The sequence below is a fragment of the Schistocerca piceifrons genome, chromosome 2 (assembly GCF_021461385.2).
Source record: "Schistocerca piceifrons isolate TAMUIC-IGC-003096 chromosome 2, iqSchPice1.1, whole genome shotgun sequence".
Lineage (NCBI taxonomy): Eukaryota > Metazoa > Arthropoda > Insecta > Orthoptera > Acrididae > Schistocerca > Schistocerca piceifrons.
Window position 1 is genome coordinate 627591334 of NC_060139.1, and position 20853 is coordinate 627612186.

The following is a 20853-nucleotide window of genomic DNA, read 5'->3' on the forward strand; positions in this document are numbered from 1 at the left end:
TCGGCGGTCTCTGTCAGTCCACAGACGAGGTCGGCCTGTACGCTTTTGTGCTGTACGTGTCCCTTCACGTTCCCACGTCACTGTCACATCGGAAACTGTGGACCAAGGGATGTTTGGGCGTGTGGAAATCTCGCTTACGGACGTGTGACACAAGTAACACCCAATCATCTGACCACGTTCGAAGTCTGTGAGTTATATATATCCTATGTCTGTCCCAATGTTCATTGGAGTATCGTGTCAAAACATGAAGTAAATCGGTGCAGTACTTTCCGAGATTTTTAGTAATAGAAACAACGAATTGCCTTTTATAGTAGTATAGATATAAATATGTGCAGGCCTCGTGTTGTACTATGTTGATCCCTGTGCACCAGAATATTCGATTTGTGACGATTTTCGAAACATTTCACCTGATTTCCTCACTTTCACTGTTCACTGGTTGTGTTGGCTGTGTGTTTACTATATCTAACCTTACCATCTGTAACTGTGTGTTGTCTGTTCTTCTTTTGTTTGTGTTGTTGTTGCCTGTATGTAGTTCGATGTTCGTTTGTGTGTGTGTGTGTGTGTGTGTGTGTGTGTGTGTGTGTGCGCGCGCGCGCGCGCGTGCGCGTGTTGTTTCTTTGTGTAGCATTAAGTAATTATTCAGTATGGTTATCTTCTACGTCTTTTTGTTGTTGTTTTAGTGGCTGACATGATCAGTGAATTCTTATTTGTGTTGTTGTGGTCATTTAATACATTTTTGCTCATCGCCAGAGCTATTTGTATGTGAAAGTATACCTCTGAAATCAGCGTTTTCTGTTGTACTTATTCATTCTAACTGTTTTCCTATCCTATTCCATGTTAGATGGTTCATGCACATGCTTCATTAGATTACCAGAAAAGGTAGATTGGCTATTAATATCTCCAGCTTCTTGTGTGTTCTTGATATCTAGTTTTGTAGTTTCTGCCTGTAATTTCCAGGTTCACAGATTTGCGGTTTTGACATTCTAACTCGCATATACAAAAGATGACCTATAGAATAAATTGATATCACGGGAGTTCATTGCAAACTAGGTTTTGTATCTTGTTTCTTTACTCCAGACTTTGCCAGTACAATTACAGTGCGACATAACTGTGTCGTTGTATGGCGGGTTCCTAAACAGGGCACGGTTCGATTTTCTGACGTTCCCGGCGACGTTCCCACCGCACCACGTACACGTGATACCCGCGGACTTCGCCCCGAATTATCAGTGAGGACTGTCCCGTTCCAAGTGAGCTGGTCAGTGTTATTGTATACCCGTTGACAACTGCAAGAAAACCATTGCCTCGCAGAATTGGTTAGCAGTATCGACGCTGTCGTTTGTAGGTACGTACTCTATCCAGCGCGGCAGATAGACAGTGCTTAACATCTCACACCACTGGGGAGCAGCTATTCGCTCTTTAAGTTTTCAAGGTTCCAGGGTAACGCATTTTCTTTACATTGATCGTTACTTTGTTGGGTACAGCAGCTGTGAAGTAAATGTCTACACTTACTGCCACTATGGATTTAAAAAAAAAATACCAGTAGAAAATAAACGTTTCTTTCAGTAATCAGAAGTGGTTTCTACTCAATAAGTCTGTATCATTAGTGTTGAAGGAATATTTTATCATATTCTAAAAATCCAGAATAGCAATAACTACAGGCATTTTTTTTTTCAGTCAAAAAATCATGCAAGTTACGGTGACAAACCTGAAGCAGACGAAATAGAAAAATGAATTTTGTTAGTTAAATATTACGTGTAGACAGAGAAGAGACTCTGAAATGTTTTGTGAGAGATTCAAATAACAAAAATTTGGATACTATGAATGGTTATGGCGTTCGTATTCTCGGGGCATTAACATCAAAACTGAGTAGCCAAGGATACGACTATGACATAGAAAAGAAGCAAGTTATTGCCTAACGTATACACCAATATGTGCAGAGTTCGTCATGTCACGATTTTTGAGATGGGTACAACATGAACACACACGTACAAAGCAAGTGCGGCGATAGATACTACTTTTTTTGACTCCAGATGAAACAACGGGCGAGGAAGAACATTTTAAAATTGTGCTTATAAATGTAAGTCTAAGAACTGTGATACTATTATGTGACTGTAGATGAAACAATGAACGACCGTTACACATTAGAGTAGCTTCAGACGTTGTTATCTCTAGATTTCTATAGCTGATCGCTTCTTTCCTTGGTATCCTCTTACAGTGGTTGCATCCCGAATATCTGTAGCCGGCCGCGGTGGCCGAGCGGTTCTAGGGGCTTCCGTCCGGAACCGCGCGACCGCTACGGTCGCAGGTTCGAATCCTGCCTCGGGCATGGATGTGTGTGATGTCCTTAGTTAGGTTTAAGAAGTTCTAAGTTCTAGGGGACTGATGACAGATGTTAAGTCCCGTAGTACTCAGAGCCATTTGAACCGAATATCTGTCGGCATGCCAGCTACTGGGTTGACTCATTTCCTTCTCTATGCGGCACCCCATTTGTAATACTCTTCCCACCAATCTGCTTTCACTCATATTCAGAAGGTGTCTGTAGGAGAGTAGATGCTTCGTTTCAGTTTTATCTACAGTTGTCTCGTTTACTCCACCATTCTCTTCTGGTGTGATTTCACACGCATTTCATCCCAAACTTACCCCAACTTCTCCTCCGGAAGTTCAGCTCCTGAGGGAGTAATCTTGCACATTGCCTCTTGCTCAGCAACTAAGTCTCTGGCCAATAAGTGTAAACACTCTCAGGAAAAATCACTACACATTCATTTACGTCCACACTCTGCAAGCCACCTTACAGCGTGAGGCAGAGGGCACTTATGGTATCACTATCCGGAGGTTGAACAAAAATATGGAACCGGCGCTAGGAATGCATGCCTAAACATAAATAAATCGCTTACTTTTGTCAGTTTCGGTTTACTGAGACGTAGATGAATCGATTGGAACTAAATCTGGACGCCGTCATTGCCTTATTGCTTCTACACAGCGGATTGTAGCACGCAACTTTTTCTAATAGGGGCAACTCCATGTGTTTTTACCTGAACGTATGGTAGTTTTCTGAACACGTAAGAGCTATAACTTTAATATAACATACATTCTGTGGTTTATGTTCAAAATCATTGAGAAAGTGTACGACACGTTTGTGTACAGTAATAGTGGTTTCTTCTGTATAATAGTAATCACAGGACAGACATATTTACTTTGTATTACATTTATTGCCCTCAGAATACCGTTACTCATTAATTGTAATTTCTTGCTTTTGTATAGTTTAAAAAATTACCTTAGAAGTTAATTGTTTCCTTATTTATTGCTATGAGGGGAGAATTTCATGTGACAAAAGTCACCATAGCAGCTTCAACTATTTTTCAGACAAGGTAATTATAGCCTTATGTAGTCCAGCAAATGAACAGTTTCACATGACAGAAAGAAACTCGCCCTTAAATTACTAAGCAATTGGCGTTGAATATTTTTTCCTCCTCCTGAATGTTTTGTCAATCGTGAGTCGGCCTCTTTTGGAAACAAGCGATTTAGGTGCAGATTCTAGCGAAGCCTGGAGGTGGCGCTGTTGTATTTGGCCAGGAACGGCGCCTGCGCAGTGGCCTCAGTTCGTTGCAGGTGTCAGTCGTGGTCAGACAGGCTTCTGTGCAGTTGTGAGGGCGTTATTTCGGAGCTAATGTGGATTCGAACGTGGATAACACGTATTATGTTCGAGTATAATGACTTCTCTGGAGACTAGAAATCGACTCTGTAGGAATCAGCATGGGTTTCGAAAAAGACGATCGTGTGAAACCCAGCTCGCACTGTTCGTCCATGAGACTCAGAGGGCCATAGACACGGGTTCCCAGGTAGATGCCGTGTTTCTTAACTTCGGCAAGGCGTTCGATACAGTTCCCCACAGACGTTTAATGAACAAAGTAAGAGGATATGGACTAACAGACCAATTGTGTGATTGGATTGAAGAGTTCCTAGATAACAGAACGCTGCATGTCATTCTAAATGGAGAGAAGTCTTCCGAAGTAAGAGTGATTTCAGGTGTGCCGCAGGGGAGTGTCATAGGACCGTTGATATTCACAATATACATAAATGACCTTGTGGATGACATCGGAAGTTCACTGAGGCTTTTTGCGGATGATGCTGAGGTATAGCAAGAGGTTGTAACAATGGAAAATTGTACTGAAATGCAGGAGGATCTGCAGCGAATTGACGCATGGTGCAGGGAATGGCAAGTGAATCTCAATGTAGACAAGTGTAATGTGCTGCGAATACATAGAAAGAAAGATCCCATATCATTTAGCTACAAAATAGCAGGTCAGCAACTGGAAGCTGTTAATTCCATAAATTATCTGGCAATACGCATTAGGAGTGATTTAAAATGGAATGATCATATAAAGTTGATCGTCGGTAAAGCAGATGCCAGACTGAGATTCATTGGAAGAATCCTAAGGAAATGCAATCCGAAAACAATGGAAGTGGGCTACAGTACGCTTGTTCGCCCATTGCTTGAATACTGCTCAGCAGTGTGGGATCCGTACCAGATAGGGTTGATAAAAGAGATAGAGAAATCCAACAGAGAGCAGCGCGGTTCATTACAGGATCATTTAGTAATCGCGAAAGCGATACAGAGATGATAGATAAACTCCAGTGTGTAACCTCCCCCTCACTTATCGAACTTAATGACAGTGAAAAATTAAACTGCGTGTACCTAATGGAAATTTGGGAAAAGCAATCGTCACCGAAGTTAATCTGTCAGTAAAGAGGGAGGAAAGGGTTACATCTAAATGAAAGGAAAAATGCAAATGAAACTGGTGGAAATTTATTTTGAAAAGGGGTAAAGTTAATAAAGAAAGTAAATGTGCGGCCGTTACGTTAACAATTAACTATCGGTAATGAGATATTTGAGATTTGGGGGAAATTACGGTCGCCAGCCCTATGGACAATTACTATAGTACTGAAAAAGAAAGGTTATTACACATATAATTAGCACTAGAAGCGTGGCAACTGAAGGTTGACACGTATAGTGTGAAAACTTCAAGTTTGTCAGAAGTAATAAATTTCACTGCATTCTGACTTAATTTAGCAAAAGAATTAATGAAACCGGAAAATTGAAAGTTAATTTAGTGACTGAAATTAATAGTGAGCTTTGTTTCTGAAGCACATCGAAATTCAGTAAAATACGGTTAGTCTTGGGCTACCTTAACAATCATTTCAAAAGCTACTTGAATCTACGCAATTTAGAAATAAGAGATTTAACTTTGAACTTGAATTAAATGATTCTGAACAATTAACAATAGTAAAATTTAGTACGTACAAAGCTGAACTGCAGTCACAGGTAAGCTAAAATACGGTAACAAAACTCGCACTCTTAATTTGTGCTTGTGTAATCTAAATATTGTAGCCAGCTATGAATACCTTAACTGAACTTTGAAATTAAAGCAGTGAAATCGAATGATATTACTTTAATGCTGGCGTTTGAATTTCAACGACACTCGGGTTCATTCCAGAAAAGGAAGGGACCCTACTTGGTAATGCAATTCGGGCAATGAGCAACAAAGGTTCATACTAAGTAGCTGTATTTTTGTGATGCAATAGTTTTAAAGGCTGAGGTCTGCCATACAGTTCTAAAACGTTACGTGCTACCAGTCTTCCTTGATTGAAGGTTTGAAGTCGTCGATCGAGGAGGTGGCGACAGTCACTCATTGTCGGCCGTCGCTGTTGCAGAAGCTGGATGTTGGCGCGCCTTCTTCTCGACACGGTCTCCAGCCGAAACGGGCTCTTGATGTGTGCCAGCTAACGCCTTCCGTCCGCGACACCATGTCAGAAACTAACATAGCAAGTCGAGCGCAATTACATGCTGCCAAACCCCGAAAGCGCGGCAACTCACGGGTCCGTCACACAACACACCTGCTCCACTGCCCTCCTCCAGCCAGACTCTCCTCTGCCCGCGCTCCACGCGGCCGAGTTCACACTACCAAAGATCCTAAACACTTTGGCTCTCCACACGACCTATCGATGTATTCGTTCGATAGCATAATTTTCCCTAGGCAAGACCCAGCGTAAAAATACAAATACTATTTACAAAACAAACCAATTATACATCGACATAAATGCATGTATATACAAATAGTAAAACAATTACAATATACAAAGACACAGAAACGTCGTATCTTCAGGTAACAAAATAAGGAAAAAAATTATAGTACAATAGATGGAAATGCATTTCCGGCGTTACACATGCCCCACATTGTCTGAGGATGCTCGTGTAACCTAAACAGACTCAGAAAATGTCCCAAAAAGGTAAAAAAGCAACGGAAATGCATATGCCCAAAATATCAAGAAAATTTAGCATTAGGCTAATTAACCATAAACCAATTTTTAGACCATAGTAATTGAGTGGAGACACTCCTAACCTTATTCCACTCTGTCATCTTACACAAAAGAAAACAGGTTGACAACATATTAAAATTCATAGAAAACATAGAAAATGGTTTAGCTATTCTAAAATCGTCAAAATTCCTAACAGTATCAAGAAATGGAATTCTATTTACAAAATTAACCAGAGTACATGGTCATAAAAAACAGGTATATCAAAATACGCAAATTAATAATTAATTACACAGAATACACATTTTATATATAACCTTTTCATAATTAATATTCTCGTCATGAGAGTCCACTTAACGCTAAACGAGATAATAATATACAGCAGATCGAAAAAAAATATTGACAGAAGAATTCTTTCACATCAGCTGTGAAAAACAACTACGCCTTCCGTACCCGCAAGTACAAAGAATGCCGAGAGCGGCACAAAAGCCGACAGCGGTTCCGCCTCGCCAGTACTGTTGCGCCCGCCTGTGCGGCACGCTTGATCTCACTCGCTTGTGTAACGGCATTTCCAGAACGTCCGTTTCACTGAATTCTTTCGGAAAAACTCACTCCCGAGTAATGTCAAGGAGTCCATTAGCACTATTAGAGTGGATAACTCAACACTGTCCATCATCACACGCATGTACTAACCTGAAACTTAAAACAGCGTCTAAGTACATCGGCAATGACTAGTAAATCACATGTTTATGAAATCTTACAGCTAGTTACAAAATCATATTTACATTCCTTAATCTACTGTGACTCAGCTGAAAACTTAAACTACCAGCTTGGATTTTTCAATTGGTTACTAATCAGTTACTCTTAAATCATTTAATCAAAATTAATTACTTATTAATGACAACTTCTTTAACGACCTCTAGGTCAGGCAAAAGCATCGCAACTTGGCAAATCCTTAAATCTTACACTCTATATTTACATACTGTACAAATTACCCTTTCTGTGGTATTAATCAATCCTTGGTTGGTACAATTTCAGGTCTACAATGTTCCGTATACCTAATAGCTTTCCAAGCTTGGATACTCTAAGCAATAAGCATTTGTGTGAGGTATACCAATGACTTTATATGGTCCATTATAAACAAACTTAAATCTAGAAATTTCATTGTCTATCTCGCTCGATTTCTCATGAGCTTTTGCAAGTACTAAGTCTCCGACTGCAAACTTAGCAAAACGAGCTTTAGCGTCATGACGACGTATGCGAGCATCGGCTTTTAGCTTCATTATTTCTCGCAAACGATCTTTTTTCACACCAATACTAATGTCAATCCGTGGAGGGAATTTGATTATCTCTTCCACATGTCCCGGTTTGTCTGAAAACACACTCTTATTCCTCATTATTACTTCATACAAGCCTCGTCTTTGTTCGTGTGTTACGTTTGACACACCGTCTACAATACTTTCCAATTCACTATCTACACTATTGTCTATGCCGAGATTCCTCACATTACAGTAGCTCAAATTCATACCTACGTCAATACCATCCGGCCAGTTAACAATGTGTATTGGCAGGTATTGCCTATGCACACCGTCTCCTGCCTCGTCAAAACTAACTACTATTGTTTTATCTTGTGACGTACATGTCAAAGTTTTGCTTTCGCAATTAATCACTGCACGGTACTTTAATAGCCAATCTAACCCGATAATTACTTCCGTAGTTAAGTCTGGCACGACGAAAAACTCTTGTTCAAACCGTGCCCCACATATCTCGAAGTGGACAAAAATCTGTTTTGTGACCGGTTTACTGGCCTTCCCAGTAGCACCGTTAATTTTCACTCCTGTTACTGGCATAACTACGATTCCAGTTCTGTCTTTCAGTAACTCAAATATTTTTCCAGATACAGCACTCAATTCTGCACCGGTGTCAATCAATACGTTTAGTTATAGGTCGTGCATATTAACAGACACTACTATCTGTCTACACTTGTCCTCGACTGTTTCTTTATTTTCCCACAGTAAATCCTCGTCTATATCCAGGTCATTCCAGAAAAAACCATCCGGCTTTGATCGTAAATCCGGCTTATCTGGCGGCTTTTTCAGCCTCTGTTCACATACAGTTTTAGTTTCAACATGTTTGTCCTGAGACTTGGTCTGTAGCTCTAACCTCATACACGCTGTAATCTACGTGCTTTTCTACCAATCGTGTCCGGCTATCAGTAAAATTCTCGTAATCTTTCTCCTCAATACTTTCGCAATGCTTAAACTGGAGTTTTGCGTCGGATGGGTCGGCTACTTCTAACACTATAACTTTCGGTAAAGTTTGCCGGTCAGGGCCAGAACTTTCCGTTACTACTTCAACATACAACTCTTGCGGTATGAAACACGACGAATCTTGCTCTTGCTCCCCATTAACATCAACTATTTCTGGTAAAGTCTGCCGGTTAGGGCCAGAACTTTCTATCATTTCACAAACACTATCTTCCTGCGGGACGAGACGCGGAAAATCCTACACGCGCACCCCATAAACACTTCTCCCATACAGGCCCCTATAATCTCTTAGTTCGTCGTATAAGCGACCGAACTGCCTTAACCAGACCTCATCCCTCTTGCATCCCCTCGCTCGATGACGGAGGTTTTATCCGACATCTGATCTTCTCTCAACACTTGCGAATCATTCTTAAACTCAATCTCCAGTTCTGCTGTGGGTGTTACAGCTGCCACTTTATAATCGATTTCCGGAACACTGCTTAAATTGTTCTCACTGACAGTGAATGTATTTTCTGCTGCCGTGTCTACAGCTGATCTACTACTTGTAGGCGCACTCCTTTCTCCTAACACTGGCACACTCTCCCGCCGTTGATTATTCCATACGGAATTTTCATAACGACGACACCTCGGTTTTCTACTGTTATTGGGCCGCCAAAATTTCTCCACGCCCGGTCGGCCCCTCACCGGCGCGGCTAATGGTTTTCCTGTCTCGTCCCAGCAGATACGCTCCCCGGATACTGCTGAGGCGGCTGGTCATACCCTCTGGCGTTATTACTATTCTGCGAAGCCCGTATCACGCTAGTATGATACTGGTTTCCGTCATTCCTGTTATTATTTGCATTGTACCGATTGTCATTACGGTCCGAACCACTATTGTTATTGCTGCCAAGATTGGGGTATGCATTATTCCCATAGTTATCATTGTTGTGGTTGCTGTGGTACCCGTTGTTGTTAGCACGGCCTCTACCACTGTCGCGATTATTGAGCCAATTGTCCTCGTCCAGTAGACGAGCTCTGAACTTGCTCTTTGGAGATACGCTATAACTATAGTTATATAGTTATTCTGTTGAAACTTCTCACATTTTTATGATTATAGCGGATATCCCTTCTACTTAAATTTAAACATCCTAGCTTTATTTATTCGCCTACTTAATCTATCTTGCTTCCTTAATTTCTAAGCCAAAAACCAGAAAATCATGAATTTCAACTAAAATTTTAATTTGTGAGATGCAGAATACTGTTTTTACTATATTATTATGCAAAAGGAATCTAAATATAAATTTTTAAGTTTCTAGCTCTTTTCTGTTGCGCCAATGATTTTTAGAGAAAAACATCCAAATTTCGAAAATGGTTAAAGTTATTGAACTGATATCCAACACATATTGATTTTGTATTACTCCTGACATCCTAGAAACGTTTCAGGTTGTTTACTTGATTTTTAAAGTATTGCGCAACATTTATGACGTCAGAGCGGACTGACTGGCACACAATGGAGAGGCTGATGTGAATTTTATAAGGCGTGAGTATGCTGCTTCCCTACACCGTCAATAACGTATTTATGTATCCTCTCGTTGCGCGTCGCGCAGCATCGATCATCCGCGCCGTGTTCGGTCTCCCGGAATGAATTGATGTGAACCAGTAAAAATTAGTTACCATAAAAGAGTGCAGTCAAGTGCCAGTGCCTTGTAGCGAGCGTGAGGACGTGCATTCGATCATCGCGTTTCCGCATTATCAACTATCAGCCGCGCCGCGTCGGTTACGCGCACGCTCGTACAAGTGAGAACTGAGAACTGAAAAATTAACTTTACCAACAGTGTTGTACAATTTAATTAATTAATCAATTTGATAACAAAACTGGAATGTTGCCATGTCTGCACCAATGGGAAGATTGGTGAAGGGTCCTCCATCTTGAATAAATCTGGCAACAGTGTAGCGAGGCGTAAACAAACATTACCAATCTACTATCCGGTACCTGTACAACACAACTGTAACGGATCGTGCTCCTACTTCTCGATCCCTGAGTCAACAGATGGGGACGTTTGCAACATAAAAACCATCTGCACGAACAGTTCGACGACATGTGCAGCAGCATGGACTATCAGCTCGGAGACCATGGCTGCGGTTACCATTGATGCTGCATCACAGACGGGAGCGCCTGCGATGGTGTACTCAACGGCGAACCTGGGTGCACGAATGGCAAAACGTCATTTTTTCGGATGAATCCAGGTTCTGTTTACAGCATCATGATGGTAGAATCCGTGTTTGGCGACATCGCTGTGAACGCACATTGGAAGCGTGTATTCGTCATCGCCTACTGGTGTATCACCTGGCGTGATGGTATGGCGTGCCATTGGTTACACGTCTCGGTCACCTCTTATTCGCATTGACGGTACTTTGAACAGTGAATGTTACATTTCAGATGTGTTACGACCCGTGGCTCTACCCTTTATTCGATCCCTGAAAAACCCTACATTTCAGCAGGATAATGCACGACCGCATGTTGCAGGTCCTGTACGGACCATCCTGGATACAGAAAATGTTCGACTGCTGCCCTGGCCAGTACATTCTCCAGATCTCTCACCAATCGAAAACGTCTGGTCAATGGTGGCCGAGCAACTGGCTCGTCACAAAACGCCACTCACTACTCTTGATGAACTGTGGTATCGTGTTGAAGCTGCATGGGCAGCTGTACCTGTACACGCCATCCAAGCTCTGTTTGACTCAATGCCCAGGTGTATCAAGGCCGTTATTACGGCCCGAGGTGGTTGTTCTGGGTACTGATTTCTCAGGATCTATGCACGCAAATTGCGTGAAAATGTAATCACATGTCAGTTCCAGTATAATATATTTGTCCAATATATACCCGTTTGTCATCTGCATTTCTTCTTGGTGTAGCAATGTTAATGGCCAGTAGTGTATATCCGCGAACTCTCTAACCTCGACTCCGATTTCATTTCCATATTCAGCACGTCGCAAAATAGTCCCTAATATCTGGACCACATTCATAGGATAATTTCTCTTCGTGATATCACTGTACACAGTTTACACAATAGGCAGCAAGCGAACACTCCAAGAGAGACATTCGTACTGCAGCTACACCACTTACGCAAATCGTTCATGTTAGTATTGTACAACATGCCACCTGCTGATGGCGCTAGCAGACTAGTGTTGAGTTTTGCATGGAAACGACACAGGACATTGATGTTTTATGACAGTGTTAGTGTAAGCGTGGTTTTGCGCGCTCCCGAGCGTTAGAGGTCAATGGTGTCCCTTGTTAGAAGGTTTTAAACGGTTTGAAACAACACGTCTATCAATTCAACGGTATTAACTGTCTCGTATATATCCCGAAAATGTTCTTTTTTTCAGTTTTAATATACAGTGAGTAGTTCATCCGCTCTCGACTCATTATGGTTTTGCATTACATTTATCGAATTTAACGCGTATTGTTTGATTTAAAATTGGGTTGCAGAGGAGATTGTCATTTTCAGCAACACACGTCGGCTGTGTTTCGTAATCGGTTACCTTGTTTCCCACCTGTTATGCTTACGATCAAACGCTCACTGTGATTTAGTCGATCGATGTTTGCAGGTGTGGGTGTCTCTTGGCCATTAACTGAATTTGGATTATTGTAGAGGGACTGCATTTTGAAAGCGCTCATCAAAATGGACAAATTGTAAGTTTAGATGAAAAATACACTGACGGCAAAAAATCGCAGCACCAAAAAATAATTAGTGAAGAGTATTGAAATTTCGGTAATACTTGTCTAGGTTATGTATTTCAGCGATTAACACTGCAGGATCACAGGTTAATGTAAGCGCGAGATAAGCTATTGCATATGTGAAATGCCGATACATTGGTACCAGTGCAACTGCCAGAATGTTGAATGGGTTGAATGTAAGTATGCAAACGTGGGCATGCATTGTGTTGTACAGGTACTGGATAGTAGATTGGTAATGTTTGTTTACGCCTCGCTACACTGTTGCCAAATTTATTCAAGATGGAGGACCCTTCTCCAATCTTCCCATTGGTGCAGACATGGCAACATTCCAGTTTTGTTATCAAACTGATTAATTAATTAAATTGATAAATTAATAACCTCTTCCCATCTCCACCCCCACCCCTCCCAGAAGAAACTGATGGAAAAATTTGCTCAGTGTGTGCTGAGCGGTTAGACTGAAAGAAATACATGACACGAAATTGAAATCAGATGGCAGTACAGGTAGACAATGAGGTTCTGGCGCAATCTTAATATCAGATTATTGACTAATTAATTAAACTGGTCAATTCATTACCTCCACCCCTCCTCCCTGGGGGGAAATTCAGAATCAGTGGGATATCCAACTTTTCGTGGTAAATTCAATTTTTTGCGGCAAATTCAAATGTAATTACATTTATTGCAGATGGCATAATAATAATAATTAATAATAATATATTCATTATTTATAAAAATTCAATTTGCATGTCACTGTTGGGAGGGATGGAGGATACTATCTTCATATCATCATCTTTGGAATATTGGCACAGTCTTATTATTGACGAGTCAGAATATTGGCGCAGTCTATCTCCCCACCTCCTATTGAAGGGTACTTCAAAAATTGGTAATTAAAAAATCAGTAGGAGAATTCAATTTTTTTCTTCTGGTTGTGAAGCATGGGAGCTGGGGAGGGGTAGTTGCCATTAGTCGAGTGCTAGAGAGTATCTCTAGCCTGTCTCATCAATAACTGGTGGTTGTAGAGAATATATTTTCGCTAATAGTCTAGTCAATAGCCCTATGTGGGGTGGATGGGTGTTAAGAGCACTATCACAGAATTGCAAGGGACTAGCCTCTTGCCGATTACAAGTGAATAGCTGCTGGAAGGGACATAAGAATGGGTAATAATATCAGAACAGAGACTCACTGTCACAGTGCTGCTATATTTTTTCTTCGTTATTGTCATTTCATTTTTCGCGCCCTGTATGGGAGGAGATGGGCTGTCAGCAGATACAAGTCACTGCTGTTCAGCCACACGAGAGAAAAAGTTTAAAATAGAGTATAAAATTAGCCATGTCAGATTGACAAATGAATATCTGACATAATTAAAAGACATAGATTCAGGTACATAATATAGTATAAAAGGCGGAGTAGTTGATGAATTAAAAGACTGATGCAGATGAAAGGGCAACAAAATGTTCCACGAAAGATAAAAGACAGAGAGACAAAAGTATAAGTTAAAAGTAGTAAAAAGCCAGTTTGAAGTGATGAGTTGGCCTAGACTGTCAGGAAGAGGGGTATGAAGGGGATGTAGCGGTTGGAGTAGTGTTTAAGAGGGTGTCTGTGCAGGATAGAAGAAGAATTCGGGAGAGTGAAGAGGGATACCGTACTTGTCCAAAGCTTAGGATGTCAGTGGTGAGCAGTTGAGAGGAAGGAAGTCCTGATTGGGGGGGATTGGATAGGTTCATTTACATCTGGTAGGCTGGGTATATAGCAGGCTGAATTTCATGGTCAGGTAAGAGAAGGCGATTAAAGTTCCATTGACAGAGGATGTGGAGGGTGTAACATTGGAGGAATGCAGTGGTAGACTAGTGAGCAGGGGGAAAACTAAGGGGTGAGTGGTGTCAAGTTTGTGGGTAATGTAGGATACTCAGAGATTTTGAAAATGCAATAGCAAGGAGGGAAATTTTATTCATTGGTAGAGGATGCAGGTGGAGGACAGTAAGTGAATTCAAAATGCTAGGTGCAGTGCATGGTGTTCAAGGATCTGTAGGTCATGATAAAAGGAAGGAGGATATCATGGCACATTGAAATAGCAGAGGATGGTTCGGATCAGGGATTTGTAGGAGTGGAGAAATATGGAAGGGTACAAGTCCCATGTTTGGCCAGTTAGCAGTTTTAGTAATTTTAATCTATTGTGAGCTTCCTATTGAATGGTTAGTAGATGGGACTTCCATGTCACTCAGCGGTCAAGTATTAGTCCAAGGTATTTGAGTGTGTTAGTTAACTGAATAAAAATGGGTTCAAATAGCTCTAAGCACTAAGGGACTTAACATCTGAGGTCATCAGTTCCCTAGACTTAGAACTACTTAAACCTAACTAACCTAAGGATAGCACACACATCCATGCCCAAGGCAGGATTCGAACCTGCGACCATAGCAGCGGCGTGGTTCATGACTGTTAACTGGATAGGACACCCATAAATTGTAAGGTAAATGTCGTGGGTCAGAAACTACTGGTGGTTCAGCATATGAGTAAGCCTGCGTTTTGCTAGGATTGATTTTGAGTAGCCACTGGCTGCATGGTGAAATGAACTAATTGAGGTGAAGCTGGAATGAATGATCGTTGGGATTTATGGAGGGTAGAGTAGAGGGCGAGGAAGGCAGTGTCGTCGGTATACTGGAGGAGATGAACAAAAGGATGGAGCTTAGGCATATCAGAAGTGTACAGGACATACAGCAGAAGTGATAGGACAGAACCTGGGGGCACAGCTGCAGTGGGATGAAAAGTACAGGAGTTGGTGCTGTTGACAATGACATAAGGTGACCAGTTAGAGAGATAGGAGACGATGAGGCGACATAATTTGAAACGTCCCCTTTGAACAATTTTACATGACTGTGTTTAAACTGACACACAATATTTTTTAGCGCAACGCAGTCTGACTTTCAATAATCCCTACAAAAGAATGGCCCTGACTAACATTAACCTATACCTTTCACAAATCACTTACCTCACAAAAATCTTCGTTACTCGAACTACTGCAATACAGCGAGCGCCACTACTGCCAGCTAAATAAAAGATTCAAACTACTGAAGGCACTAACTACTGATAGGCATAGTTAGCAAATGAAAGATTTTGATAGAGAAGAAACAATGTATTTACCTTAATAGAGTTCAAAAGTCATAATATATATACCAGTCCATGATATCCAATATTACAAATTTACTGTCTCTGTCCAGATCATCCGCTATCAAAACTCCGCCATCTCACTCCCCACATCCACCACTGCTGGCGGCTCACCTCCAACTGCGCAACACTACGCGCTGTTAACATCCAGCTGCCCAACACTAAAATGGCAGACAACAATGCAAACTAGCCACAGACTGCACACAACACAGCCAGTGATTTTCGTACAGAGCGCTACGTGGCGTTACCAATAAGAAAACCTAAACAGCCTACTGACATAGCCCCAATGCTCCCCACAAAAAATTTTACAAATTGTTTTGGGCACTGGCCAATACATATTTGTTGTAAATTTTTTCACAATTACAATTACAAAGAAATCATATGCATACACTTATTGATACAATGTTGGTCAAAAGCTAAAATTTTCTCGCAGTCCATAAAGACAGTCCTGATCATTCATCACAGTAAAATTGCAGTTTTTTTTCCTCAAAGTCTGAGCAGTAAAAGACAATGCACACGGAAGTAGTGGATTTCAATGCAGTCTTGAAGAAGTAGTGTTGTCCTTCCAACAGAAAGACAGCGCTGACTTTTGAGATGCAGACAGGTAATGGGCTACAACAGAGCAAACCCACAGGAGAGTCAGTCGAAGTTTTGAAGAATATTGGTAGGTAGGTCATCACAGAGCAGACCCACTGTAGTCCTAATAGAGATTATGGTATTGGTGGGCCACCAGAGGTGCAGACCCACTGCAGCCCTTGTAGAGATAATGGTACTGGTGGGCCATCAAAGATTCAGACCCACTGCAATCCTTGTAGAGACGGCCAGCAGCCATCTGTTGCGACTGTGCAGGTGCACAATCACCATCGAAGAGTCTTGCGAACAATGTAGCAAGTCCATGAACCACCACTTGTGCACTCACAAAGTTTTTGGAATTGTCCTTAGAACCACCAATGCTGTTAGCCAGTCCCTTGCTGAATTATCAACACACGTGCGAGCACTAACAGTCCTCTTTTTTTCACATATTGTGCATATACTATTACCAACAGAAACGTGTGCAGTGAAATGTAACTTACAAGTTATTTAATTTGATGAACTGGTGTCAATTACAATTTTATAACATAAGAATGCAATAACAAAGGTACAAAATACAACATTAAAGAATATAACAATACAGATAACACTTGTAGTAATAGGGGCTTTACAAAAGAATAGAAATAAACATATACATCAGTGTTACAGGAATTATGACATAAGTAAAAGATCAGAATAACTTTTGAAACATCAACTTCACACATGAGCATTAAAACAGAACAGAATAAATAATGTCTAAACATCTTTACAAAGTAAATAACATATTATCAGAAAAATTTTACAATGTAAATCCTATTAGCTAAACTCATAAAGACAGGAAAAACACAAATATCCAAGGGTACACAAACACACAGTGGGATAACACAAGGAAAGGACAGGGTTTGTTTTACTGCAGTGTCTTGCAAACAAAATTTTCTTTACTTCTTGGAGATCTCCCTTCGTTCTTCATTATTTCCAGAGTCCTATCTATACCTGCTTTCTGTACTTTTTTCGTATAACTTCTCCATGCATTACTTCCAATTCATCACAACTCGTTCTCTTGTATAGCCTACCCCCTCTTAAGCTAACTTAGATGTACTGAGCTCAGATGCATAAACTAAGGGACGAGGCAATGCAGCAGCACAAAACAATTAACACAAACAGCAATGACAAAAAATGCAAATTGGCAAAGCAAGCTACAGTAAATCTAAATTACCAAACAAATGCAACATTACAACTAATATGAGCCAATGTGCAGCAACAAGAAAAATAAATCAGTAGTAAAACTGGCTTAACAGAGTAATACAAAGTGAAATTTAGTAGCACTATGCCTGGCAAACAGCAGCAGCAAATGCAATAACTTACATCTAAACATGACAAAGTTCAAGCAGAAAAAATATTACAGTAAAAATGGCCATGTTTAATACCTATGTCACATCTTAACACTAGAGTGATGCATCACGATAACTTACTCTACCAAAAAAATTACCAAGTAGTTGAAAAGAAAATTATGTATGCAGTTACTGTTATTAATCCCTTCTTATTGTTTTTTCCATTCCAAGTGCTCCTTTTTCAAAGAATGTGGATCATAAAATTATTATTTAATAGATCTGTTGGCAGAAAGTGTTCACATTAGCAAATGCACTTAATTTTATTTTATAAAACCAATGCTGTAACACAGCTGGAGACCAGATATTAAACAAAATGAGCTATCTCTCAACTAGAAAGACAATAGATGTAAAAATGTTTCTCATCATTTCATTAGGCATTTTAGTAAATATCATAAATTAAGAGCTCCACAGTATAATCATATGTTTTCAAGTTTGAGCATGTCGTATTTGCGGTGCTTTCTACAAAGAAATGTCAATAGCGATAGTAATGGCCTCCTTTTTTCTCCACCTGTGCCTCTGAAAGGCACACACTAATGGCTTTTTTTACAGCTGACTGTCGCTCAGCTGGGTCTCAACAGCACGTTACGTCAAGATCATCTACCTTTTTTACTGAAATACACTCCTGGAAATGGAAAAAAGAACACATTGACACCGGTGTGTCAGACCCACCATACTTGCTCCGGACACTGCGAGAGGGCTGTACAAGCAATGATCACATGCACGGCACAGCGGACACACCAGGAACCGCGGTGTTGGCCGTCGAATGGCGCTAGCTGCGCAGCATTTGTGCACCGCCGCCGTCAGTGTCAGCCAGTTTGCCGTGGCATATGGAGCTCCATCGCAGTCTTTAACACTGGTAGCATGCCACGACAGCGTGGACGTGAACCGTATGTGCAGTTGACGGACTTTGAGCGAGGGCGTATAGTGGGCATGCGGGAGGCCGGGTGGGCGTACCGCCGAATTGCTCAACACGTGGGGCGTGAGGTCTCCACAGTACATCGATGTTGTCGCCAGTGGTCGGCGGAAGGTGCACGTGCCCGTCGACCTGGGACCGGACCGCAGCGACGCACGGATGCACGCCAAGACCGTAGGATCCTACGCAGTGCCGTAGGGGACCGCACCGCCACTTCCCAGCAAATTAGGGACACTGTTGCTCCTGGGGTATCGGCGAGGACCATTCACAACCGTCTCCATGAAGCTGGGCTATGGTCCCACACACCGTTAGGCCGTCTTCCGCTCACGGCCCAGCATCGTGCAGCCCGCATCCAGTGGTGTCGCGACAGGCGTGAATGGAGGGACGAATGGAGACGTGTCGTCTTCAGCGATGAGAGTCGCTTCTGCCTTGGTGCCAATGATGGTCGTATGCATGTTTGGCGCCGTACAGGTGAGCGCCACAATCAGGACTGCATACGACCGAGGCACACAGGGCCAACACCCGGCATCATGGTGTGGGGAGCGATCTCCTACACTGGCCGTACACCACTGGTGATCGTCGAGGGGACACTGAATAGTGCACGGTACATCCAAACCGTCATCGAACCCATCGTTCTACCATTCCTAGTCCGGCAAGGGAACTTGCTGTTCCAACAGGACAATGCACGTCCGCATGTATCCCGTGCCACCCAACGTGATCTAGAAGGTGTAAGTCAACTACCCTGGCCAGCAAGATCTCCGGATGTGTCCCCTATTGAGCATGTTTGGGACTGGATGAAGCGTCATCTCACGCGGTCTGCACGTCCAGCACGAATGCTGGTCCAACTGAGGCGCCAGGTGGAAATGGCGTGGCAAGCCGTTCCACAGGACTACATCCAGCATCTCTACGATCGTCTCCATGGGAGAATAGCAGCCTGCATTGCTGCGAAAGGTGGATATACACTGTACTAGTGCCGACATTGTGCATGCTCTGTTGCCTGTGTCTATGTGCCTGTGATTCTGTCAGTGTGATCATGTGATGTATCTGACCCCAGGAATGTGTCAATAAAGTTTCCCCTTCCTGGGACAATGAATTCATGGTGTTCTTATTTCAATTTCCAGGAGTGTATTTACGGCAGCAGTTTCCACTACAGTGACAGTCTCATATAAAATAAAAAAATTCAAAGGTTAGAAATTTACATTAGAAGTGTGTAGAAACAAAATCTCATATATGACAGTGTCCAAAAAGTTTTGTCAGCATTATGGTAACTAACATTCACGTATGTACACACATTTCATAACTCTTAAAGTACGATTCCTTACCTTATTACACATATACATATTCGTCAACACTTCTTCAATATTTCACCATGATAAATACGTAGCATAATCAGATTTCTCATATAGCATCATCTCATTGATCATAAGCATACCTCAACAGCGTAATACACATCGTCGCCGTAATAATAACATCATAACACCTCAGCCAAATCTCAAAAACGTCGTAGCTTTCTCCAATAATTTCAAAACCTAAAAAAATTCTCTGCTCATTTCAATAGTGTCATCTACCTCAAACGTACTTTAAAAATCATGATCTCATACCAAATACATCATTCAAAGCTCTCATAGTATCACAATGGTTCCGAAAAAATATGAACGGTTCACACAGTGCAGACAAAATAAAATTTCATAAGTGTGAAGATATCCGACTGTGTAATTGCATAAACAACTGTCACTGACATAGTAAATAAAATGTTTGTCTCTCTCAGTTAAATGATCAGATAGCTGTGTAATTTATGTGTTAGAGAAACATGGTACCGATGTGTAAAGTTGTATAAGCAAATACCATATTAGCTAGGGCTTCTTGTGCTTGCCAAACACATGGTACACAAAGTAGCCGTGTACCCCCTGAGGATTAATGTAATTATACCCTCAGGTGTTATAGATTACAGCAATCGAATGAAATGTATCATCGAAAACTTTCTTTGTATCTTTGTGATTCAAAAATCTTTAAAAATAAATGTTTTAAGTACAAAATTAATCACTCAAATACGTGTACTGTAGCGCTAAATGTGCGTCTTGCTGTAAGATATTCTGTGGAAGTGTCGTAGTTATCGGCCTCTGTAAGCAAAGTTCTGCTGAAGTCAATGTACTCACTTCATCATAAACAAAGGTGAAATACTTTGCCTATAGATATCGTAGTTATTATGCTTATTGCTGTGATGAAGAAAGTACTGTACTGTAACGTGTTGTTGTGCTACAGAAAAGGCTGTCTCATTGTAGCTATACCACAAACGTTACTACTAAAACATGTTTTACTTTCCAGAATATAACATAAAAACTGTGCAGATATAAAACAGATACACCTCAAAAGCAACAATGTAAATTGTCACACACATTAGTAGCGTCGTGATATAATCGTGTAGTTGTCAAAGAAACCAAATGCTAAGTCATCTTTAATCTCACAGAAAGTACTTCAAATAAAGAATGTCTTTTCAAGTAAACCAAAATGTTGCATTAA

The 20853-nt window shown here is 41.3% G+C and overlaps 1 protein-coding gene across 7 annotated transcripts in view; it reads left to right on the forward strand.

Moving 5' to 3' along the window:
• Nucleotides 1-1230: 1230 nt before the first annotated feature.
• The window catches only part of LOC124774929 (clavesin-2-like), a 253203-nt gene continuing 233580 nt past the window's right edge, over nucleotides 1231-20853 (forward strand). For all 7 annotated transcript variants that reach the window (XR_007015575.1, XM_047249613.1, XM_047249614.1 and 4 more), the window contains exon 1: nucleotides 1231-1342. The gene's annotated coding sequence lies outside the window, so the exon portion shown is untranslated. The remainder of the gene's footprint in view (nucleotides 1343-20853) is intronic.